Genomic DNA, 26,081 nt, shown 5'->3' with positions numbered 1-26,081 from the left:
TAATTTAACTACAGTGTGAATTGATCTCTGATCTATTTTTAGTTTTCCCCTTGAATGTTTGAATGATGAGAAACAGAAAGGTGGTAACCAGTAAATGGCTATTTTGGTGGTAATGCCTGGCAATGTTCTGAAAAGATTAGCTAAAAAAACCCAACTATTGATCACCTCAGAAAGATAAGAAAGTTGTAACTAGTAGTACCTAGTACACATTCATTAAGAACAAGTCAAGCTCTCTGGGGAACCAAATGATGATGCACACAGGCTAGCATGAGATGTGTGACATCTCTTACAGAGTCCCAGTGGACAAGCTTGAGAGACACACACCCTGTGGCACATTCAAGGTGAGTGTTTTCATTGGCAAACTTTGTCTACAAGGCTCTTTCTATGAGTCTTCCCAACTCAAAACTTTTATTAATAATTTTAAAGGGGAGAACTTGCAGCATTCTGGTCACAGCTTTGGAAAAGCAAACAGCAAATGCCTATTTTGAAACCACCAAAAACTTGGCAGACCCAATAAACAAAATAATATATAATAATTTTACATATAAATTACTTTTGAAAGATTAAGAAAGCAAGTGTACTAATGTGTATAATGGAGAATAAGATTATTTAAAGGGAATAAAGTAATGTATGTAATTAATAAGGTAATTAGAAAGGATGAAGTAAAAATTACATTTATTGAATGAATAATTGTTGAGCATGTGTTATAAGTCAGGGACTGGGCTGAGAGCTGCCGATGAAAAGATGAAGGGAAGAACATATTCTGAGCCTGACCAGTGGTGGCGCAGTGGGTTGAGCTTTGGCCCTGAATGCCAAGGACCCTGGTTTGATACTCTAAGGTTGCCAGCTTGCGCGGGCATATCAACATGATCCTAAGGTTGCTGGCTTGAACCCAAGATCTGTGGCTTGAGCAAGGGGTCACTGGCTCAGCTTGAGCACCACCCCTCTTCCTTATCAAGGCATGTCTGAAAAACAATCAATAAAATAAAATAAAATGAAATAATAAAATAAAATACTAAAGTGAAGCAACTACAGTTAATGCTTCTCATCTCTCTCCTTCCTGATCTCTCTTCCTATCTCTCTTTCTCTAAAAATAAGAACAAATTCTCTACTTCATGGAGCTTATGCTCTACCAAGATGGGGAGATAAAAAAATTAACAAGTAGACAATTATATAAACAAATCAATGATATAAACAAAACAATTATATAAACAAATCAAAAGTGCTAGAGTGTGAGGAAAAGGAAAATAAAATAAAGAGATCAATGGAGGACAGACAAGACTGGCTAATGGTGTAGGTGTGGAAAGTAAGAATGGGTAACAGGAAGGATTGAAAATGTCTTCCAAAGTTATGGTTTGAAAAGCCATAAAAATTGTTGTGCTAAAAAAGATTTAGGGAATTTTTTTTAAGAGAGAGAGAGATAGGAAAGAGGGATAGAAGAGAGATGAGAAACATTATCTGTAGTTGCTTTATTTTAGGTTATTTTTATTATTAATTTCTTTGCATAGATGCTTTGACCAGGGGACTCAGGCCAAGCCAGTGACATTGAGCTATAAGCCAGCAACCTTGGGATGATGTCAATGATCCTGCGCTCAAGCCAGTGACCCCATACAGAAGCCAGTAAACCTGCATCTCTAGCAGTAATCTTGGAGTTTCCAACCAAGACCCTCAGCATCCAGGTTCGATGCCTTATTCACTGCGCCACCACTGGTCAAGCAAAAATATATTCTTTTCTTTATCTTTTCATCAGTATCTCTCAGTGCAGTGTTTGGCTCATGGTGCATGCTCAAAAAATATTCATTCAATAAATATAGTTTTTACTTAATTTTTTTTATTTTTTTATTTTTTTTTACAGAGACAGAGAGAAAGTCAAAGAGAGGGATAGATAGGGACAGACAGACAGGAATGGAAAGAGTTGAGAAGCATCAATTATTAGTTTTTCATTGCAACACCATAGTTGTTCATTGATTGCTTTCTCATATGTGCCTTGACCGTGGGGCTACAGCAGACCAAGTAATTCCTTGCTTGAGCCAGTGACCTTGGGTCCAAGCTGGTGAGCCTTGCTCAAAACAGATGAGCCCGTGCTCAAGTTGGTGATCTTGGGGTCTTGAACCTGGGTCCTTCGCATCCCAGTCTGATGTTCTATCCACTGCGCCACCGCCTGGTCAGGCTACTTAATCCTTTTTAATTACCTTATTAATTATATACATTACCTTATTCTCTTTTAAACAACCTTACTCCCCATTATACAAGATGGGCCATGTATTTTAAAGATGGGTGTGAGATATTTCAGTGGAGGTGTAGAAGAGTCAATGCATATACAAGAGTAAATGTGTGAGTTAGAGACTGCCATATAAGTCACAGCAAGGGAGAAGGCATCTGAAGCCTTGCAAATATTTGAGACCATCTCAGGAGAGTCTGGTCAAAGTATAAAAGAGAGTTCAAGGGTGAGTAGATTAGAACTTAGCATTTACGGTTGGGAAGAGAAAGAAGAGGTGACAGAGACCAAAGAGTAGGCAATGAAGTGGTGAAAACCAGGTGTTTTGGGATCATGGAAGTCAAGAGGGGAAAGTAGTTTTTCAATGAGGAGAAACATCAGTTGAATCACAAAGAATCAGATAAGAATTGAAATGCTATTGGATTTGACAATTTAGAAAGGATAGATGATCCTGATAAACGTAGTTTCAGGGAAGCCAGGAGCAAATAAGTTAGATTAGCATGATAAGGTATAGATAAGGCAAGATAATGCATAAGGTAAGATAATAAATAACTTAGACATAGTAGGTAAGAAGAGTTAGAAGAGAAAATGAAAGCAAAGGACATGGAGATATTATATTTAGTCAAATATTTGTAGAAGTTTCTGTAAGGGGACAATGGTATACTGGAGTGGTGGTGGGAAAGAGTTATGATGTCAAAGAAAGTGTTGATTTTTAAGGAAAAATCCTAAAAAGTGACAGTCTGGGTGTAAGAATCCAGCAGACATGGAGAAAGTTGTGATAACTGTATGATGAGCATTATTCATAATGCTAGAGGGATAATCAGAAAGAGACATAGGGTCTAGATAAGCTGTCATGTGTGACTTGATGTAGGACAGGGAGGGACTTTTAGATTTTTTTATTTTCTCAACAAAGTATGAGATAATGTCAATAGTTAAGCCAGAAAGGGCAGCAAAATTTATGTGAGGTTTGAGAGAAAAAAAGGTAAGGTATGATATAGTGGTTGAAGGGAATTTAAACACTAGCCTCCTAAAGAAACAGGATGATTGTGTGGAAGGACTGGGCATGCAACTGAGGTTTGTGATAATGAATGTAAAGTAAAGTAGTCAGCTTGGGTGGTTTCCTCCTGAGAACTTCAGTAACTTTGTGGTCAGCACTCAGGAAAATGAGAAGGTGTATATAGTTTTGGGATTGGCCAGGGGAGCATTATGAAAGAAGGGAGGAACAAGGAAGTTGAAGATACTTTGAGGGAATGATTTTACACAGAGCATGAGACCTATATTGGACAATGAGGGGAGTAAAGAAAGGTGTGGATTTCTGGCTGTGAAAAGAGGTAAGATAAATGGGTTAGTGTTTAAAAAAATGCAACACTGGGGTTTTTAGAACAAGTTAACATGTAAGATTATGTATAGAGATGGAACAAAATGTTTGCTACTAAGGTTTCAACAGTGCTACAGTATCTAGTGATGATAACCTCGAGTTTGTGATCATGACATTGACAGTGATGGAAAGAATGAAATTATCACTGGAGTTGAAGAGAACAGAAACTAAGAGGCCAGAATGCAGAAATGGTTGGTAACATGAATATGAGGATGTTGAGTCAACACTGTGCTGTGATTGCTCTTCCTAAATGTGTATGTGAGCTTAGGATATATTAATGAAGGTATAGTGTATAGACCATAGGGGATGTTAATTATGTTCTATGAAACACTGGTAAGCTGTTGGGCAGATAAAATGTATTATGCTCACTTTGTTAAAGAGGCTGTTGCCCAGGTGATATTAATGTGTGTTGAGAATCCTTGTAGCCTGGGGCTTGGTTTTGGGATTAAGCCTTTCCCACCCATTTTGATGTGGGTTGGTACAATCCAATCATGCCTCAGAGAAGTGACTGTATTAGAGACTTTCCTATTTTGTATATTGGATTAAGGGTTTGGATTTCTACACTATAAAATAGGGACGGAGTGGGACCTTGCGCTCTTGGTTCCTGAGGTTAGCATGAAAGAGCAGAGAAAGTAGAGCCAGCAGCAGAAGGAGGCCAGGAAAAGCAGCCAAGATGGCGGAGTACTGAGTGAGATGCCAGTTTGTGTAGAGTTTGTATCTGGGATAAGGAAGGAGATGGGGAACAGAGGTGAATAAGTCTGGTGAGCTAGAAACCTTTGATTCTAGGAAACTCGGATAAGTCAGTAGCTTTGTGAGCACTGAATGTGACTGGGTTTTGGAGCCCAGTGTGTATTTTTACTTGCCCACCGGGTGCAAGCTAGAATGAAAGACTATGGCCCATCAGTTTTTGGCTCTGCTGTTTCTTTACCGACTGTCCGAATCCAATGCGAACCTGCATGGGCCAGAAGGCTGCTTTGATGGTGGCCTTGGCCTTGGCTTCTGGCTTTACATAAACCTTTCCTTTTAGTTTTATATAATTGTGTGCTACATTTTAAAATAGACAATGCTAAATGGAAAAATAATTCAGAACAAGAGAAAAGAAGAGTGAAAAAATGTAAAAATGTGTCATAAAAAGAATAGTTGAAAAGATTGGAGACACTTAGACTGGAAAAGTAAAAACTTAGGGGAAACACGAGAGTTGTTTTCAAATATTTAAGGTGCTGTCTTGTGGGGGGAAAAAAGAAAAACTAGATTCATTCTGTGCTGTTTCTGAGGGAAAATTGATAAAAGACTGGATGTTACAGGAAGACATCTCCAGCACAGTGTGAAAAAAGAACTTTTTTACAGTCAAAGTTGTCCAAAGACACAACATGTTTTCCTAGAAAACATTGAAGTCTCGAATCACTGGAGGTGTTCAATCTAGTTGGCATATTGACAAGGACCTTCAAGAATCAGAGGTCAATATTCTTTATTCTGCTATTGTCAGGCAGAAAAGATATATTTTGCTCACTTTGTTAAAGATGGTGCTGCCCATGTGGATGGGCGCCGCCTAGGTGATAATATTAATTGCTTTCTTGCTTGTGAAGGGAAGTGGTTATACTAATGTGTTGGGGGAGGGCTTTTGCACCAAAAGGTTTTAAAAGGTGAAGCTAGTAGGCCATTTGGGGAGAGTGGCCAGATTCTTGTAGGGAGGAGGAGCCCAGGCTGGAGCAGGGCAGGGAAGCCATGTGAAGGAGGCAGCCAAAATGGTGGAATGGGAAAGGAGAAGCCAGTTCATGAAGGAGAAGAAGATGGAGAACAGAGGTGATTAAGACTGGTGAGGTAGAAGCCTTTGATTCTAGGAAAACTCAGATGAGTCAGTGGCTTTGTGAGTGCTGAATGAGTGGGGTTTGGAGCCCAGTGTGTGTTTTTTACTCGCTTGCCGAGTGAGAGTCTAGAATAAGTGAAAATGGACCACCAGTTTTTGGCTCAATTGTTTCTTTATGATCAATCCTAATCAAACCTGAACCTGCATTAGCCAGGTGGCTTTGATAGCAGCCATGAATACTGGCCATAAAGCTATTCTCTATCACAGTATCAAAATCTAGAATCTTTTAGCATTCAAAATTATAGTTCTTAATGTGGTGATAAATTCTTCCTCTTTAATGTATTTGTTTTTGTAATACTATTGAACTTATTTTACTATTTCAAATATCAATGACAAAGTGAATATTGTAGAATCCAAAAATTATCTTACCTAGAATTAAGAGTGCCACATTTGAACTGTAGCTATACTGTTTATTAGTTCCTTAATTTCACTTACCTTCACTTTTACACAAATATAACATGAGAATAACTGCTTGCTTAAGGAGGCTATGAAAATATTTTTGAGGGAAGCAGGCCAAAAGAAAAGTTATTAAGGCCAAGAAAAAGTTATTAAAGTTTATATAGATTAGTGAATTCTCAAAAAGGGGTTGGTGCATATTAGATTTTCAGAATGGCCTAATGAGGTTCTAGTAGCTCATAAAAGTTCTCCAAGTTTTCCTGATAATCCCATTGATAAAGGTAAGGTGAAAAAATAGAAAAAGGTTATAGCCAAACTAATAACCCTATTATCCAACTTATAAATAATTGGTTTAAAAAATATTTTCAGCATTTGTAATAATTATTTTTGAACTCAAGTTGTTTAGCCTGAAAATGTGCTGGCCTCATGACAATGTAGAAAATGAAAAGTACCAAAGTTAGAACAATAGCTTGGTCACATCTTCAGGTTCAGAGCCACGGGGGAGATTTTAAGTATGTAGACAACGGTAGCAAACTAAACAGCCAGTGTCTACCATCCAGGAGACGTTTATAACATGCACCTTTCTGTACCAATCCTTACATCTTTTACACTGCCTCTGTTAGAGACTTTCCTGACTTGAGGAAACAGAGAAAAAGAATGTTGGGGCACTGCACCAGCAACCCAAATTAAATAAGAAAAAGGATATATTGCTGAATTTTGTTTCAGAGGTTTACTATTGATGATTTGGCTGGACAAAGCCTCCTTATGCCTTGGAATTAAGAGCCCTTGACTGCTGGGGACCAGCATGGCTAGTAATTGTCCAGGTCCTGAGTGAGAATGGTGCAGAATGAAGAAATAAACTCAAAGAGAAAAAGGACGGGATCGGGAGGCCTCTTTGCAGCCTTTAGCTTGCATGAGCGGGTCTCCACCCCCAAACGGCTTTATTTATAGGGCAAAATGAGGTCATTAGCAAATCAAAGAGCTCTTTAAAACAAAGTCACATTTCCAAGGCAACCCAAGAATTCTCCCAAGTACAGAGAACCTCCTCCATGCATCACGTTTTAAGGACACAAAACAAAGGATAAAAAGAAAACTGCCTCCAATCTCTCTGAGGGACATGGGGGATAGGAGGAGAACAAACAATCCAGCATCACAGCTAACATGGAGATGTGGGGAAAAACTTAGGCTTTAACAATTTAATCAAGCAAGTAAGGTGAAGGGATGGGCAGCCTGTCAGCTTACTGCCAGTTCCCCACACCTCTGTCCCCCCAAAATATAAACCATAGGACCCTATCAGCTTGTAGTCTCCAACACTTAACTGCTAATGAGAAAGCTTGGGCTTGAGTCCTTTGCTACTGGGCAGTTTGGATGGCACCCTTAACCTTCCTGAGCCTCAGTTCTCTTCTAAGCGGGGGTAATAATTCTAAGTTCTCTCGTCTCATTGTTTTGATGTCAGGGTCAAAACAATGCATAGTGGACGGGGCTGTGAGAAGATGTGTGCACATACTTCTTTTTACTCATAATAGATACTTTTCAAGAAAATTATTGCTTTACATGCCCTTTACCCAGAAATGACTACTGAGGCTCTGAAGTCCATGTACCCTACGAAAGGTCACAAGCAATAACACAGCCAACATTAAATGCGACTTTACTAATCTCAAAGCCCACAATTTTCCCACAGCTCTAGAAAGAAGGCTTCCAGAGGCTACAGGCAGCAAAGCTTAATGTATTTCAGGAAAAGGAATGCTATCTCAGAGAGAACACTTCGCTCTAAAGTGAATTATACATGCTTAGAGTAATGCAAACCCTGGTTACTTATTCTATTAAAAATAGATAAGTTGGGAGAACAGGATTTTAGAGGATAGAGGACCTTGACTAAATGAATAAACCGAGAGGCAATTGTAGTAGCATATTATTTAAAAATTCACAGATAATTCCTAAAAGAGTTTGTGAGAGAGAGAGAGAGAGAGAGAGAGAGAGAGAGAGGAGCTCAGGAATAGGGTATCACTTCTAGGTAAATCTTTTACTGCTACTTGATTTTTAAATTATGTTTATATATTAAAATAATAAGATAAAAAAATAAAAGAAAACTTTAAAATGTTTAATGAGGTCTGACCAGGCGGTGACACAATGGATACAGCATTGGACCGAGACATGGAGGACCCAGGCTCGAAACTCCGAGGTTGCTGGCTTAAGCACGAGCTCATCTGGTTTCAGCAAAGCTCACCAGCTTGAGCCCAAGGTTGCTGGCTTGAGCAAGGGATCTCTGGGTCTGCTGTAGCCCTCTGGTCAATCTGCACATATGAGAAAGCAATCAACTAAGGTGCCACAACAAAGAACTGATGCTTCTCATCTCTCTTCCTTCCTGTATGTCAGTCCCTATCTGTCCCTCTCTCTGTCTTTATAAAAAAAAGTTTAATGAGGTTACTCTGTAAATATGTTGCATGTTATGTTGGGCTTCTGGGAGCTATGCAGATTTCATCCTGTTCTTTATGTGTTCATATTCTAACAATTTGGAGTATTTTGTGTGTATTAAGATTTCAAAAAGGTGAAGGGTTATTATATCCCCAGGCAGAATATTCTTATGTTGCTAAGTGAAAAGTTCAGTTGTTAGTCTGTGGCCATTATTTGTTTCAGCTACTGCTGCAGATTGTGGATTAGGGTGTAAAGTCAGAACAGGGTGCATGCAGAGATCGATATCACGGCTGTAAGAAATCTTGGTCATGATCTGTCCAGAACTCCTCCTGTAATCTCAATTAGGGTGCCAACCTTCATTCAATATTCCTGGATTTTAGGTACAACTAATGATGAAATGATGAATGAATTCCATGACGAATGAAATGATCTGACCAGGAAAAGACAAGTTTTTCCTGAATCACAATATGAATGTGACAGGTGAAGGAGTGGGTCTTCCACCTGACCATACTCAAAAAGCACAGAGGAAATCGGTATCTTTAGCTGAAGGCTTCTCTCTATTTTTAGTTGACAGATGGATACAATGAAAATATGTCACAATGAAGTTTATGTTTTCTAACTTATGGAGAAGGTTTTCCTCCTTGTATAAGTGTTTCTATATATAAGCATGCCCATGCATATGTATGATACACTTATATTTAAAATATGAATATGTAAAAAGTGATGACTGATTTTTTTATCCTAACATACCACAATTTATAAATCTAACTACATGCTGTCTGTTCAGACAATAGTTATTTTGAAAAGCTTTATGTCTAGCTTAATATTCTCCCTAAATTTAGACTTCTTTCTTTCTTTCTTTTTTTCTTTTTAATGGTCTCCTTTAATAATACATTTTACCAAACATCACTGAAGATAAGTTTTAGAGAACCATTTCTGGAAACAGCTAAAATAATTTGGAACAAAGTTTTATAAAGGAGAGTGAGCCACCGAAGTCATAGGCTTATGAGGTTTGATGATTCGTAAACTATGAGATTTGATGATTAAAGGTAAGATTACATTTCTTATTGATGAGGCTAAAACCCTCCAAAGGAAATCCAAAAGTAAGTGCTACAGGTGCTTTAAAAAATGCTGCTATCATTGGGCTGTGTCTTGAGTCTTGAAAGCCAACCTGAGTTCCTCAGTTGAAAACTGTCATTTTGCTGAACCCAACATAAAGAACAGTCATTTTATAGTCACATTGTACACAGAAATATTAACAAGGGAGAAATAGTATCAATATGAAAGATGAATTAAAGAGAGAAATGGCTGGAGTTAAAGAAATCAACTAGGAGACAGCAGAAATGGAAGCGTTGTCTGAGAGCATGCAAGGTGCCTGCACTGACCATCTATCCCCACCTGTGGGAGGCAACCGGAGATGGGAGGACCATACAGAGTACAGAGGGAACAAGCATGTGCTTGGTGATGCTCTTTGCTTTCTTTGATCCTGAAGAGAGCTAGCCCTGAACTTTATAATAAAGTGAGCCGATCAATATACTTATTATTATTACTATTTTTGATGATGGTAGTAGACAAAGAGGAAGTGGAGGGAGGAAGTAAAGATGGGTGGCTAGAGATAATTAAGAATGAATTAAAAGGCTGAGTCTACCCAGGGAAAATTATCAGTACTTTTGGGAAAGATGAGAGAATTGGTAGAGCTAACAAGTTTGAGGAACCAGAGAAATGATTAATACAATATTTAAAAATACTTGATTTTGAGGAAGATATTGTACTTAAGGAACTTCTATTGCTTATATCTGCTTATGCTTCTAGTGTCACGGAATTACAGACTGAATAGCTCAGGGGTCCCCAAACTTTTTACACAGAGGGCCAGTTCACTGTCCCTCAGACTGTTGGAGAGCCAGACTATAAAAAAAAAACTATGAACAAATCCCTATGCACACTGCACATATCTTATTTTAAAGTAAAAAAACAAAACAGGAACAAATACAATATTTAAAATAAAGAACAAGTAAATTTAAATCAACAAACTGACCAGTATTTCAATGGGAACTATGCTCCTCTCACTGACCACCAATGAAAGAGGTGCCCCTTCTGGAAGTGCGGCGGGGGCCAGATAAATGGCCTCAGGGGGCCGCATGTGGCCCACGGGCCGTAGTTTGGGGACCCCTGGAATAGCTCTTGCTATAAAGGACTGGCTGCCTAACATCTAGTTTAGATTTTATATTTCCTCAATCCTTCTGCATGGGAAATCTGGAGATTGGTGAATTTAAACTTGCTCGAACAATAAGGTATAATTTAACCTGTTTTTCTTTTTTAATGTTTCTATTGAGAAGAGAGAGAGAGAGAGAGAGAGAGAAAAAATAAATTTGTTGTTCCACTTAGGTGTTCCATTTCATTGTGCATTCATTGATTGCTTCTCATATGTGCCCTGACTGGGGATCAAACCCATGACCTCAGTGTATCTGGATGATGCTTTACCCACTTAGCAACCTGGCCAGGGCCTGACTTGTCTTTTTTTTTTTTTTTCAATGTATAATCCTGTGCTATTCAAGACCTTCTGGCCTATGGACCACAATAGGAGAGTGGTCACCTAAGATTAAAATGGAGCTGATAAACTCTCATTGCCTAGTTATATCCCTGTTAATGTCTTAGCACAACATATTACACAAATACCACTATTGAGCCTGACCTGTGGTGGCCCAGTCAACCTGGAAATGCTGAGGTCGCCGGTTCAAAACCCTGGGCTTGCCTGGTCAAGGCACATATGGGAGTTGATGCTTCCAGCTCCTCCCCCCTGTCTCTCTCTCCTCTCTGTCTCTCTCTCTCCCCTCTAAAATGAATAAATAAAATAAAATAAAAAAAGGCCTGACCTGTGGTGGCACAGTGGATAAAGCGTCGACCTGGAATGCTGAGGTCGCCGGTTCGAAACCCTGGGCTTTCCTGGTCAAGGCACATATGGGAGTTGATGCTTCCAGCTTCTCCCCCTTCTCTCTCTCTGTCTCTCTCTCCTCTCTCTCCCTCTCTGTCTCTCCTCTCTAAAAATGAATAAATAAAAAAAATTTTTTTAAAAATACCACTATTGTATGGTTACCTAGAAGATTCAATGCAGTAACAAGCTCTACAGGTTGTAGACTAGGAGCTGTAGGGGAATAGAATTTGTCACTCCAAAATATCTCTTTGGCAAAAAGATTATTATAGGCAAGTTAATTTTAAGAACCAGCAGATGTGGTAGAAGCTTTGAAAACCAAGTAAAAGTTACCCTTGGTAAAAGACATTTCCATTTGTAAGGAAAATTTCCTTTTTGTAAGAGTGTCTCCCTCTCTGTACCAGGAAGTGGGTCATGACCTTATCTCTAGAAACTCTTACCAGTGTACAAGGCAAAGACTTAAATCTGCCTAATAACCTCACCCTGATTGTGCTTTTCCTGGTAACCTCCCATCACTGACTCCCACTCCCCAACATCTTCTTTTGATTTTAGCAGAAGGTGGTGTTTAAGGTGGTGGCTTCAGCCATTTTGGAGAGTTACTCAGTTTTCCCGGGTCTTTTCCATATATACTGAAGGTGACATGTTATAAATTTACTTTTTTTTTTCTTCTGTTAATCTGTCTTTTATTGCAAGGATGTCTCAGCGAACAATTCAGAAAGGTAGAGAAAAATTACTTTTCCTACCCTACAGAGCACTAGGCTATATCTAGCTGTGCAGTAGGCTACATAATCCAGGTATATGTAAGCACACTCTATGATACTCATATAGCCATGACAAAATCACCTACCAATGTATTTTACAAACATATCCCTGTGGTTAAGCAGCTTGTGATTGTATATGCCCTAAACACCCTTTTTATAGGTATGATTTTTGAAATTTCCTGCATTCTCTGAAATGTAAATGTAATTACACGTTCCTATATCTTTTGTGTGGAAAAATATACAAGAAGAAAAACCCAAGTTTCTAAGACTACAGATTTGATCTTAATAAAATTGATAAAATACTGTCTTGAAATGTTTTATTTCATATTTATCTATAAAACCCAAACTAATGATATTTATAATTATCATCAGTAAAATATTTCTTTAAATAAGAAGACATTCAATTAATACAAGCTATACGATGAATACAGATTTCTGGCTGGAAATTATATCAGAAAAATCTGTGTACTTTCAGTACATTCTAAATACTATATATTGTCCCTGATCTGTGTTCTGAACAAAATCTTAATGTTATTACTTTTGCTTATCACTTTTTACCTATAGCATCTCTTGGAACTAAGCTAATAGTACTATCTGCATGGTGCTTTCTACTTATTAAACACTTGAATTATTAAAGTCTTTCTTTATCTTTCTTAGTACTACTGCTCACGATGTCAGTACTAATCTCCCTTTATCCCAAGTAAAAGTTACTAATTCTTTTGTTTTCCTAAAATAAAACAAAACAAAACCTCTTTTGCACAGAATGAGTTAAAGGGAAGATGTAAGAACATCAAGAGAAGGGTTAAGGGGTCTACACCGTCTCTTAGATGCAGATCTTACTTTCCTGGGTAAATTGCGTGGATGATCTCCTATCATAGATCGTACAGTGGGAAGGAAACTGAGAGCTGCCCCAGTCAATGATCTACTAACACAGGACGCCCTTCTTCAGCAGTCCTGAAATCAGCCTCAGCAAGAGCAGCTGGAATTGGAAACTCACTTCTAGAAGCATAAGCATAAGTAAGCAGCCATCATTTTTGAAGATTTATATTTATTTGAACACACATTTCTGATGTGATTGGAAATCAGTTTCACGAATGTATAATTTTTTTAAAGCAGTAACTAAATTAAAAAAAGAAGTAAATGCAAGAGTTACCTTCTTTGATTTTCCCTCCTAGAAAAAAATGTTTTAAGAGATATTAATTATAGCTATAGAAAAATCATCACAAGTGTCCAAAACAACTATTGGCAAATTCATCATCTCGTCTCACCTTCAGTATAATTATCTCAGTCATCAAGTTTATATTTCTAGCACCAATGGCATGCTATTTCAGGGCTATACCCAAAAATGTGATTATAAGAGGTAGCACTAGTATTGTATTTGCATGCATATGAAATTAAAACTAAGATGGATTTAAAAAAATTATTGCTGGTGTACCCTATCTGAACTTTCATGGTAACACTGTCAGAATTTCAAAGGCTTCTTACATGTTTAATGAACCCCCTCTCATGGTGTTTAAACGTTTTTCACCTTTTTAACAAGACTTCACAGATATTATAAAATTGACATGATCTGTTAAGAATTAATGTAGCAATTTGACACACTCTTGAAATTTCAAGCTCAGTCTAATTATTACACAAGAAAAAGAAAAAAAAACTCTGAAGATTATGCAAAACCATTCCTAAAGCTGAAAAGAGAGACACTTGAGTATTATTTTAAAATGCTAGTTCTCACTGCCATAAGCCTGAAGAAGATCGTTGTCCCGTCCTCTAACATCTGTGTGTTTCTGTTGGCTTGGACAATGGACCACAGAACAAAGACACTGCTGTGGGGACTTTTCAGGGTTGGTTTTAAGGTCAATATGGATCATTGGGACCATCAGGAAAAATAATAAAGAATTAGAGTTTATGGATATTGTTTTAGTTGTTCAACAGTGCATTTGTGTATGTGTGTTCAAATAAGAAGTAGTGGCTTCAAGGCACCATGGAAAAAGATGGGGATAATAAGCTAATTAGATCCAGGTAACAATCAATCTGGATGACTGGCTCTCCTATGAGTGTTTCTTGCCCTGAATCATTTGGCTTGTCTAATGACTGACTAGCCCAGAGGTTGGGAACCTTTTTGGCTGAGAGAGCCATGAATGCCACATATTTTAAAATGTAATTTCGTGAGAGCCATACAACGACCCATGTATGTTATGCATTATCCAATAAAAATTTGGTGTTGCCCCGGAGGACAGCTGTGATTGGCTCCAGCCACCCACAACCATAAACATGAGCAGTAGGAAATGAATAGATTGTAATACATGAGAATGTTTTATATTTTTAATGTTATTATTATTAAAGATTTGTCTGCAAGCCAGATGCAGCCATCAGAAGAGCCACATCTGGCTCACGAGCCATAGGTTCCCGACCCCTGGACTAGTCATTCTTTCTTTTTCCACACTTTGCCTTCTAGATGCAGCTAGACTTGCCATACAATGGTGAGTCTAGCTTTTCCTCAGAAATACTGAATCAGCCATGATGGTACTGCAGTGACCTCTAAGAGGGTTTGTGGCACAAAGGACTTTTCAGTGTTTAAACTCGGAAGTTCATTATCCTAGGCACAGTATGGATGCTGCCATAAGTCAAGTGTGCTGGCTGCCTTTAAGGGCACCTGTGTCAGGTCTCCTGTTCTAAATCATATAATTTCACCTGCAATCAGTGCTTTACTGAAAAATATGTCACCTTACAATAAGAATGAATATTTAAATGCAAAAGAAAACTGAGAGAGGGAAAGGCTGAGGAAGAACCTGTTTTATCCAGCAATCGTTCACCCTTGGAAAACTTGGGAATCGGGGCGGGGAGCGGTTCATCCTGATGCTGTATCGGATTAAACAAATAATGCTCAGGGTAGGCTGTCAGCCCACTCAAATCATAGAGCAGAACCAACACGTTTAACAGCATTTCCAAGGGTGTATCCAGGCTCAATTCCCTATCCCAGCCCAGTATTCTAATCTCTGTGCTGAGCAGATCGCCTGTGAGTAAACAAAAGACAGCAGCTGACAAATGCAAGAAAAATAAAGCTAAAATATAAAATTCTTACAGAGGGTTTTTATTTTCTCCTTTTTCTTCTTTTTCCTCCCTCCTTTAAATAGAGAGTTCGTTTTATTTTAATGGCCACGTCTGGGATCCAGCAGGCAGGCCTTTTGTACTGATGGGGTCTCTACTTAACTGGTGTCTCTGTCATCAGCCTGACCTTGTAGCTTTCTCTAGTGCCATTATACCCTGGGCGCTGGCTTATTTTCATAAAGCAGCCCCCTCGGCTTGATCCCACTTCATCTACTTCACGGACACAGACATTTGTTGGGCTTATTAGCTCAGCAGGAGCCTTATCATATTTTGTATCTGAGGCTGTTGGAGATGTCAGGAGATGGAAATGCTGGGTAGCGTTTTATCCAGCTTGCTTTCCCTTTCTCCTAGAGCCCAACGCTGCTGCATTTGGATTCACAGTGCTCTCTGACTACTAGCTGCTGAGATCTCTTAAATATGTCTAGCTTTGCCATCTGTACCAATCACACTGCAAAGGCTTAGCCATGATTAGGCTGTCAAGATTTATTAAGTTAAAAAGTATCAAAGTTTCTTGCTGCAACCCCAGACCTTTTAAGAGTCTACCTTCTTTGGAATCCCTTCCCCCGCCTCCTCTAACATTACAGTCAACGGCTTTGCTTGACCTTGACCAACATCTGCACCCAGGGAACACTAATGAATTTGGGCCAATTCATCTCCAAACTCCAAATTTAATCAAGCTGACATGCCAGGGAAAGCAGACTACAATTAACTTCTAGCATTTTAGGTAATCTGCAGATTTTTATAAATTTCACCTGATAGAATTTTGCGACGTTCAACACATCCGTTTTCTTTAAAAAGATGCAATGTTAAACTAAGACATGCATATTAAATATCTAATTTTCAATAGTAGAGGGGTGTGTATTTTTAATTTTGAAAGCATACTGAAATTCAATATTTGCTATGTAGTAAAAACCCACACAAGCTGCAAAGCTGTTGCAAATTTATTTCATTGTTTTGTTTGTTTTGAGGTACCTGACTATTGTAATTATTTCAGTAAATTTACACATAAATGTCTGTACCTGATTATAAAATAAGTCCTCAGTCTATACTTAGCAACTTTTATTTGGTCATTAATCTATTAGAGGGTGGGTTGTATAATTCCTGTAATATACTTTTATATTTTGTTGTTGTTGTTGTTGTTACCTAAACAGGAAGATCTCTAATTTGACAGAACTGCCATGTCCTCAAATGACTTGAGTAAGTCTCACATACTCATTTATAAATATCATCAATTATTATTAGCTCAAATCATAATTTAATTTGTTCTTAATCAACCTTTAAATGATGTCTGTGCAAATTTGTTAGAAAAAGTAAGTCTTATATGTTTGGCACTAAATTGAAATGATGCAAACTGTGAAAAAGTTGTCATTACTCACTTCCAACATGTCTATACAGATGTTCTATATAATACCAGTCTCTAATTTCCAAAAAAAAAAAAAAGACTGGTATGTGGTAAGTATTTGAACATATCTAGTATTATAATGAACATAGGAGAAAATTGGTGCAAATTTTGCAATTCTGCTTCTATAAAGTAAAGGAAATTAGCATTAACCCTTTGAATAGTATGAATGTTTGTGTACTTCCTTGTGACTTCTGACCATTCAGATAACAAAAAATTTTATTTTAAAAATGTGTAAGTCAACATTAAAAAAAGGCAAATGTATGTTCTTCTTGTTTTCATAAATTGGTTATCAAACAAACATGATTTTAAGTTAATAAAACTGTAACTGGAACTAATTTCATTTTTTGAAAAAAACTCACTTCCAGGGGTCAGTGAGCATAAAAACACTCACTACTCAAAGGGTTAAACTGCATCAAGGAAGGCAGTTATAAGTATCCTATTCTTCAGTGAAAATATTTCCAATTTGCACTATACAAAACTATTGATCACACAATTTTAAACATCACACGAATAAAGGCCAATCTTACATGTTTATACTGGCTAGAGTATAAGAGTGAACATTTAAATTCAGTATTTGGATATAATTTATAATATTGATTGATCATTGGGAAAGATTTAGAAGAAATAAAAGTTTAAATGGTGCTAATTAAAAAAATATATTTTAATAAAAATATTTCTGTAAGAAAGATACTTGTTTGGAGGTAAATCTGATAAGACATTTTAAAAAATCTGGGATATCCTTGTATGCTTTTAGCAACTGTGAAATTACTCTTAAATTTTTTCAAGAGTCAACATTGCTTTTCTCAATAAAAATATTATTATTTTTCTTTAACCTGGAAAGGGGTACACCAACAATGGAATTTCTCACCTACCATTCATTCCTAAATCTTTAATGATTTCCTTTAATAAGACCCAAATAATCAAATTTTATTTGGGACAATGCATGTCAAATAACAAGTAAAAATCTATCATATACTTCATTTTATTTTTTGTAACTAGTTACATGGTTAATATCTAATTTAAAAGTTCCTTCATTTAATGCTTGCCTCATTAAAAAAACTTTTAGGGAAATACATTCACTAATAGTATATAAAAAACAGAAAAATGAGACATTAAAATTTGAAAATACTTCTTTGAAATGGAAGCATAAATTTGTTGTAGTATTTTACTTCTATTCTACTGCTTTGCCCATAACATCACATTTCTCTGTTACAAGTACACAGAATGCAGAATATAGGAATGGTACAAGCTAGGCAATACTTAGAAATGGAGGATGCTTTCTTCATTCATTTTCAGTTTCCCTAATCATACATGTTTTGGTTGTCAAGCCAAGGTCAGGTATAAAAGTATGAAAATTCTAAGAGGCAAATTCTGTGTAAAATGGCATCCATATTAAATTAGAGATTATGGTTAAATGAGAAGCATGTTCTGTTTATAAAGTCTGTAGGTGCTATATTAATGCCACCATTGTCACTGAATACTTATATAACCCTAAAATGCCTAAGGAATTACTGAATATGTTCCAAGTCTAATATCAACAATAGACTACTGTTTCTCAGAGATGTTTATATGTAGAAAAGAATCTTACTAGGGTTTGTATTTGTTTAATATTCACTAAAGAGCCATGTGAAACTGGCTTAGAAATGCCAGTAGGGAGTCCCTGGTAGTATTTGTGTTTATATAGATAGAATTTTTTTTGGGGGGGAGCGGGTATTTTTCTGAAGTGAGAAGCAGGAAGGCAGACAGACAGACTCCAGCATGCACCTGACTGGGATCCACCCAGAATGTCTACCAGGTGGTGATACTTTGCCCATCTGGGCCATTGCTCCATTGCAACCGGAGCCATTCTAGTGCCTGAGGCTGAGACCATGGAGCCATCCTCAGTGCCCAGGCCAACTGTGCTCCAATGGAGTCTCGGCTGTGGGAAGGGAAGAGAGAGATAGAGAGAAAGGAGAAGGGAAAGGGTAGAGAAGCAGATGGGCACTTCTCCTGTGTACTCTGGCCGGGAATCAAACCCGAGAGTTCCACATGTTGGGCCGATGCTCTACTGCTTAGTCAATTGGCCAGAGCCTATAGATAGAATTCTTCTTTTGTCAGTGGTTGGCATTAACATGAGATGGTCCAATGATCTGATTGGTGATGATCAAAGCTGAAAGTGAGATGAGAAAAACAAATCTGTGATTTTTATGACAACAGATATTTGCATAGTACACACACCTTTTATTCATTTGAGCCTCGTTAAAAATTTGTTAAATGTTGAAGTTCACCAAGGTGCTCTGCAAAATCCTCAGCAGCAATTTCAGTGTCAGATGGGCCTGTTTTCAGGTCTTGCCTTTCTCACCAGTTTATTTAACCTCTCAAAGCTTGACTTCCGTCCTTCAGCCTCAGAGCAAACGCTCCCAGGGTTAAATGTGTGAGTGTACCAACCATCTGAAAAGTGCCTGACACACAGCCAACTGCTATTGTTATCTGAAGACCAGGATCAGGTATTTTTAGCTTTGTCTTTCTAGCTCATTGTCTAGTGCCTAGTATGAGGTGGAGGAGTCCAGTGGATGTTTGTTAATAAATGAATGTAGAAAAAGAACCTGTAGTAACAGACTCAAATGATTTGTGTAAACCTGTGGCCTGGGAAGCAGTAGTGCTGAGAATCAAGTCCCTGTTTCCTGACCCTAAAGTCCTAGGTTCCCCTGCTGGTGTCGTGCTGAGGAGGTGACCATTTCCTGCCTTTTACCTAGCAGTCCACCCATCAATGCACTAATCTTTACACTGCCCATGATACCTACTAGTTATTTCAGATCTTTAGCAAAGCATAAAATCTGGCCAGATATTATACAAACTCAAGCAAGTAGTCCTATAACTTGGTCAATTGTATGCCATGGTGATGAACACACCACCAACTTTATTTCCAGCCTACCTGCTGGAAATAATTTGGTTATAAACAGCAAGAGCCAGAACACGCACATCAGTTCACCTCATGTGAAGAGGTTAGAATTCACAATGCATTTGTGCCAGGAGCTGCCACACAGAAACCATAAATGCCAGGAGAATTTGGGGAGTTGCAATTCTGTAAAAAGAAACAAAGCATTGAGATATTAGCTCCTTTAAAGCCAGTCACCCTCAGGAGAACACAGAACAATCAACAATAATGATAACAAAACATCCTACTAACATCAACAGCAACAGAACCAGAAAGTAAACACACACACACACACACACAACAAGAAAGACAGCAGAGACACAAGGGGGCTTAATATTTAGGTCACGGCAATCCTTTCAGATAATTTTTCTTTTGTGGTTATATGATTTATTTGAAAAAATAGTTTTATTAATAGTTCTTGTCAGTGTTTATTAAAGGTAAACTTCATAGGATCGAGAAAGTCACAGAAAATAATCACTTGGGTGGAAATGAAGGGTTTGCATGGAATTCACAACATATGACTATTTTTTTTAAACTAAGGTCATACAATTCTAGCAAAGTGCGTGTGATGATGATTAAAATACCCAGGAATTAATGCAGATAGAAGAAATATCTCCTTATGACTTATAGGATGCATATAAACAGTTAGATTTGACAACTGGATTAGAAGAAAGGGAGAAAGGCCTATCTTCATTGTTACTACGTTTTTTATACATAGATGTGAGCCAGCAAGAGGAAAGAAGAATCGACTTTCTACGTGTTCAGCAAAAAGTGCTTTGGAAAAAAAATAATAATAAAAGGTCACAGTTCAAATTAAACTGCCAGGCAGGGTATATGTGACTTGCTCATTATATATTTATTGTTTCTTGACTATGAAAAAATGATCATTATCATCATGGTTTTCACCTGACTTTCAAAAAAATGAATGCACATTATCTTTTGCATTATCTAAATAGAACAGGCTATGTTCCATTCGGTTGCTAAACTTAAAGTGATAGAATGTTCATTGAGCCCGTCTGTCTTCCCAGCTCCTCCTCCCTCCTTCTGCTGGGAGGGAAGAAAGGAGGATGCCCTCTTTTGCGTTTGGCAGGTGGGTAAGCAAGTTGTTTCAAAGTCAGTGTCTTCTTATGTGTCAGCAAGACACATTTAATGCTCTCTTGGATAGGGTGACTCTATTTCTCCCCAGGGCTGTAAGCTCCCCTGGTCCAGTGCCAAGGGAGTTCGAGCAGGTCCCCAAACCCCAGGCCAAGGTTCTATCTCACAGGTCTGCAGAGACTTCTACTGTGTCTACATTACCATACAAGATATTTGTTTATGTGGTTAAAAAGCCGTCTCTCATGTTCCACTAGAGCTGATATTAATGAAAACAAAAAGTGTTTTCACAAGAAAAGACACTTCTGATTCTCAGGCATGTTCTAAAAAGGAAAGTGACAAATTAAACATGATCTTACAGCACCTCATTGTACACTTTCCTCTATTGTCTTCAAGCCAAAGCGAAAAAACGCAGGTGTTCTACAATATACAGCTTAGGTCTGACATCTAGTTTTTGATGTTCAGGGTTAAATTTAAATCCACACAGCCTGGTTACCAATCTCCACAGTTGCACCCAGGCAGGACTAGGAAAGATTGATGATTGTGATTGCGAGATTAATCCTGTAATGTTTACAAGACTCCCGAGTTGAAACCTGGTTGGTCGTATCATGCTGCCCAGAGAAGGCCGCTTGGCTTGCCAGGGTAATTTCTTCTGATGCAGTAAATAACTAGGCATAATGAAAATACTCTGATGTATTCTGCTGTCTGATTGATGCTCTGCGTGTGATACGGTAAAAGCGGTGCACTTCCTATCACAAATTTACATATACAAATCAGCAGAAGACGCATGATAATGCCAGCGTCCTGCAGAGGCCCTGGGATGCTACACAATTTTATAGCAGTTATGAATTACTGTTGACCTCTCTGGCCTCTTATACCAGTATGCTAGACTTGAGCATATTGAAAGTCATCAGTCTGGAGCAGTCATTCTTTACATAATTATGGCTATTTGCGTGGGGGGAGGGCTCTATTTCTTTTATTATTAAGAATTAGCTTTAAGGGGTAGTACTGCTGTGACCCACGACAGTCTCTGCTGCTTTATATTCGTTTTAATAAAAGCAGGGAAAAGGACACTGAGAATAAATACTTCAGCACATTTTCAAAGCACAGTCATACTGAAACAAAAATGCTGTTTGTCAGTATTTTTTAAACATTGGAGAAAAATGATCCTGGCAGCGTGCATTCATATATTTTTTAAAATAATGATTTAAAATTATTTTTTGGTTTTTCTCTGTGATACTTAAACCCAATTGTCTTGTTTAATTCTGTGTGTCTATGAACTAGAAAGATAGCTGGTAAGACCAGAAACTTTTGAGATCACATATAGATTAAATTTTTGAATTCATGTGGACACATTACTAAACGTGACTCCATACTTCATACTAAATATTTGAATAATCAGGCTTTCAGAACATCACTAAACACAGCTCCTTATTGTCATTTGCATTTTAATGTGCTTAAAATTATTACACTAAGGGAAATGTTTTTGATACATTACAGCATTTCCTCTAAATGTGTGATTATGCTAATGAGTTTTCAATCAGGATCCTAGCCTGACACCATAAGAAAATTTATGCAAAGTTCATACCCTGTCAGGGCCTTTAATCAGGACCATTTATTAGAGCCCTGCCTTCTTTGATGGTTGCTGCTGCCTTTATTAAATATACTGACTTGGTCATCTGAAGAAAAGGACAATAAAAGGTTACTGGGGATGAAAGCACGGAATGCTATTTGCTCGTGTTTCCTTTATAGACACTTCTTCAATAATTAAGGAAGGGCTTTCTTTGCCCTTTTAGGTTTTTGAAGTGCATATCAAACATAACAGTTCTTGTTTTTGTGGAATGCGTAATACTAACATTTAATCTTAAACACAAGTAAACTAACTTAGAGCTTATGAGCACAGGAATATAGATACGCACATGCTCACACACTCACACACACACACACACACATAAGTTTTTGGTTTTTGTTTTTCTACCAAAAAAGCATGACAACCTGGTCAAATATGTGACTATGTGATGTTACGTAACTGGGTTTTTTCCTAAGGAGACCAGATAGGCTTTAAATCACATCAAAAATAATGAAATTAACAATGCTGCCCTGCTTTTGATTATTAAAGGTAGATATCTTTTTCTTTCCTATTCATGCACAATGGGGCTGTAAACTGGGTGTAACCCCAGTATGTTCATGAATTGCGATTTGACATAGCAGCTCTCCTTGAAAGAAGTTTTTCAGCTTCTGCCATCAGCACTGGTGACTTGAAACAATTAGTTAGTACACTGCCTATAAATTTACACAAGGATGGAAGTTGGCAAGAATTGCACCATTTTTTTTGCATTCCATGCAGAGAAAAACAAAACAAACAGAAGCCCTAGCTAAGCAGTATTGACAAGCTGGGATTTGGATACAAATTCAATATGAGAAAACAGACTCACTTCAATGAAATACAAATAAACAACAAATTCTGTTTTAACATGTCTAAATAGGAAGTAGGTGACTGACAGGCTTGGGTCTCCTAGGAAAGCCATTAGTTGAGAACTTGATAGGAAAATGTTTGATTTGAATGCACGTGGCGTTTCCCCTCAGGGGGTGAGCTGTGTGGTACAGGGGGATTCACAGGCACCCCTTTAACCGAACATGCCTGCTGGGCTATATCTTAGAAAATGAAATCTGTAGGGTCCCGTAATACTAACAAGTGTATAACTCTATTATCAATTTAGAAGGCATAGTAATTACAGTAAGATTGCTCATTTTCTTATCTCCCTTAAATCACACTTCCTTTTGCCTTCTGTCCAAATTTTAAAGGTGATTTTATAGCTAATATTTTATCCATGCTCAAGCAAAAATTAGTTTCCAGATTTACATTATTTGTTGATTATAAATAGTATTCATGCCCCTCCTAAGGTAACTTTTAAAATTATTTATTTAAAAGAAGATGGCTTTGTTGTCTAGGATTTCTTAAACGGATTGATCATTGCATACATTCCAAATATGTCTGTCTCCAATTAGCACGGTTGTCCATAGCTATCCATTCAGGTCTATAAACAGCTTCTGCTAAGCTAGCAATATTATACTTTGAATTACTCTGATTATTTTCCCATTAGTGATACCTATTATTACATTTTCCCTCTGAAAAAAAATAATTCTTATATAGACACACTGCTAATATGCTAATTTGGATTTTAAAATGAGCAAAAAAATAAAATGAATTGTTGGCTATGTTTATGACTCTGGAAATTCACAATAGCACAACTTGTAACATTATACTATAAATTTAACCATTGGCGTGTAAAAGAATTGGCATTTTAAAGTAGCTCTGGATTCATCACACTTATGTAGAAATAAAATTAGTTTTAAGAATATCTTAGTAGGCCCTGGCCGGTTGGCTCAGTGGTAGAGCGTTGGCCTGGCTTGCAGAAGTCCCAGGTTCGATTCCTGGCCAGGGCACACAGGAGAAGCGCCCATCTGCTTCTCCACCCCTCCCCCTCTCCTTCCTCTCTGTCTTGCTCTTCCTCTTCCGCAGCCACAGCCGAGGCTCCATTGGAGCAAAGATGGCCCGGGCGCTGGTAATGGCTCCTTGGCCTCTGCCCCAGGCGCTGGAGTGGCTCTGGTCGCAACAGAGCGACGCCCCAGAGGGGCAGAGCATCGCCCCCTTGTGGGCAGAGCGTTGCCCCCTGGTGGGCGTGCCGGGTGGATCCCGGTCGGGCGCATGCGGGAGTCTGTCTGACTGTCTCTCCCCGTTTCCAGCTTCAGAAAAAAAAAAAAAAATCTTAGTAAATGAATCATTGGATACAAGCATTGTATTTAATTTTAGGCATGTGTTTCAGATATACTGTATCATGTAACAATCATTTTTTTTCTAACTGCTGGTGCATCCTTAGCATCTATCTGCCCCTTACCTCCACCCTGCCAACACACACACACACACACACACACACACACACACACACACACACCACCACCACCACCACCACCACCACCACCCCCATGACCACACCAGGCAGACCAAATGAGTCAAGTAGTATCTACTGGTATGAAAAGAGAAATATATGGACAACATCTCTGAGCACATCAAAACAGCCTATAATTTATCTTTGTTATTATTTTAAAAATATTATCAGAGAGTACTGAATTATTATTTCACATATTTTGGTGTTAGGACCATTTTTGTCTTTGGCTTTATCAAATAAAAAATACAGCCTTTCAATTCATAGGGAAGAATGCCAAGAGCATATATGAATATTAAAACTAATAACCTTGTGAACAAGATACATATTTTTGTCATTGGGTATTTATTCCTACCACTCTTTCTATCTGGGCAAATTTTCAGACTGTTTCTAAGTATGTATATGGATAGGGAATGCATGTGCCTATAGCTCCTCCTCTCCCCTCTCCCATATGTTGGAGTCTTATGAGGTGAACAATAAGAATGAAAATCAGCTTCTGCAAAAAGCAGCAGCAATCCCATGATTCCATCTGAGCCAATCACTTAACATATCATTCATAATGCTCGCCTGCTGCCATCATCCTTGCCCTGTCAGTAGTATCTTTCTTCATTTTCTTCTGCTGCTCAGTTCCAAGAGAGTGGAAGCACTGTATCATTTACTGTCCACAACCTCAGCTGCTGATTTAAGGGTTGATTTGTTATTTTCCATAATGTCCTGCGCAATTCTTTTTTGATTTCAATGCAAAATTTAAGTTGGAGAAAAGCCTTAGATAATTTTGACAGTGGAAGGTTTGGATAAGATTAAATTTATCTGTCATTTTGAAAGGCTCTAGACGGTTTTAAACATTTTAAAAGATTTAAATAAGTGTTTTATGGTAAGTGGTCCTTTTTTCATTCGAGACTATTATATACTAAGTGGACAAAACAAATGATCTGAGATATCTTTAGCACCAATTTTCTTATCACTGAAAATTGGTGGCTCAAAAATGTCTATAATGAGAAGAAAAAATATTTATTCACCATCTCCTGAAATAGTTATGGTCCCATTATGTCTAACAAGGCCTCCTGAAGGCAAATTTGTTATAATTTGTATTTTCTCTTATTATTTTTCACAGTGGACAGTGATGACTCTCTGACTTAAAACCTAATCACCAGTGCCTATTAAATTTGGGTTTATATGTTGCTGAAGGTAGAACTGATTATCATAGCGAATGAAATACTTGTTTGGCCTATTCCCAGAGGGCAAAAAGTCATTCTTCAAGGTGATGCATCTCATTTGAGGAATACATTAACAATTGGAGGCAGTTCGGAATCCATGTGAACTCCCAGTGAGGCAAATCTGAGGTTGACCACATATATTTACTGGCTGACTCTCACCTTATTCGGGCAGGAAAACTGTGATACGGAAGGTTGATTTGTGCAACACACTAAACCTTAATTTACAACTCTAATGTAACACACAGATCATGTGTGCTCAGAAAAATACTCAGACTCCTACAATTCTGTCCAGATTCTGTATATTTTTATATATCATTAGCTTTAGGGGAAAAAACGTATTAGAAATGATATGTCCCAACAGCAAAATGAAGTCAAACATTTTAAGTAGAATAAACCTCTCAATTCAAAAATGTGCTATGACTTAACTAATATCA

Source organism: Saccopteryx bilineata, chromosome 3 (genome assembly GCF_036850765.1).
Source record: "Saccopteryx bilineata isolate mSacBil1 chromosome 3, mSacBil1_pri_phased_curated, whole genome shotgun sequence".
NCBI lineage: Eukaryota > Metazoa > Chordata > Mammalia > Chiroptera > Emballonuridae > Saccopteryx > Saccopteryx bilineata.
Note: the sequence above shows the minus strand (reverse complement) of the source record.